The sequence below is a fragment of the Arachis ipaensis genome, chromosome B06 (genome assembly GCF_000816755.2).
Source record: "Arachis ipaensis cultivar K30076 chromosome B06, Araip1.1, whole genome shotgun sequence".
NCBI classification, from domain to species: domain Eukaryota; kingdom Viridiplantae; phylum Streptophyta; class Magnoliopsida; order Fabales; family Fabaceae; genus Arachis; species Arachis ipaensis.
In genome coordinates this window covers 111,924,396-111,925,864 of record NC_029790.2, presented here as the reverse complement: position 1 = coordinate 111,925,864, position 1,469 = coordinate 111,924,396, and positions in this window count along the sequence as shown.

Here is a 1,469-nt window from a genome sequence, read left to right as displayed (position 1 = left end):
CTCTGTGTTGCTGCTGTTGTTGTTGTTCTTCTTCTTCTTCTGTGTGATGAGTAGAAAGCAGAGTTTAGAGGATGAGGAGGTTAATCCTCTCTTCCCTTCTCTTGTGTTGAAGCCTGCGTTTCTTTCTTTGTGTGTGTCAATGTCTGAGTCTGCATTTTTATATATGGTGGTGGTTGTGCACTGAACACAACACAGGAGACAATCAGGGCCGTTAGATTAAAGAAGGGTTTCGTGATTGATTACAGTTTTTGGGGTTAGGGACCCTCGCTTCTCTTTTATTGTTTTAGGTTTTTGAAGAGAGTAGGAGATAGCAGATTGGGGTTGTTATCAACCTAAACCTGCTCCATCTTATACAGGCTTTGGGCTTCTACATGGGCTTTTCACAATTTCCAAATTAAACTTCATACTTCATACCAAACACAATCCGTCTGTGTTTTATTTTTGGTTATGAGCCTCTGATATTCTTGTTTATAACCCAACAAAGAACTTTAATAGGACCTTTTCTTATTTGCAGTGACCAAAAAGAGTATGATTTGCCTTCGGGCTTTTCTCATGGCCCATATAGATTGTGCTCGCTTTAAATTTTACATTATGAGTGTGTAATTTTTTTTGAGTGAGTGTGAACCGTTCAAATTCTATCTTGTATATGTAAAAATTTATTGACAAATAATAAATTCTTAAATAAAACTTAGATTGCCAACGAATTAGTCATCAACATGTTTGATTGGAGAATAGTATAAGATAAAAAAAATACATAAATAAAATATTTTTGTGAACAAATATTTTTATAATTAAATTTTTTAAAATGTAATTTTTTTAATAAAAAATCCAAATTTCTAAAGACAAACATAAAATATTTTAGAAGGAAAAATAAAAATTTATATAAAGTAAAATATTTTTTTTTCTAACGTTTTTTAAAAATTTTTAAATTATCTCTAATATTTAATTTAATTCAATTTTATTTTTAAAATTTAAAATAAGTTTCAATTTTATCCATAACGTCAATTTTATTGCAGTCAACTATTAGTCAAATTTTATTTTCTATAATTTTGTTCCTAAATCATCTTTAATGGTTTTGTGCTCTCCCTTACTCAAACACATCCCACGCCATGCTTACCTTTCTTAACCAACTTCACCCACTCACTCAAAATGCCACTCTTATCACTTTCATCACCACTACAAATTCCTTCTTTATTCCCATCTTTCATCTTCATCACAATCATGAGCACAATCCCCTTTTCACCTTCACCCTCACCCTCACCAACAATCAAACAATTAAACAAATACAACTCATTGTATACTATAATCCATACTTACTCTCATTATCACCATCATTTCAGTGACAATTGTACCATTGTCCTATCCTTTAAATTTAATAATAGCACTAACAATATTATTGAATTTTTTTTCCAAAAAAAAAAAAACACAAATCACAAAGAAAGGAGAAAGATTAAAAGAGAAGGAGAAAA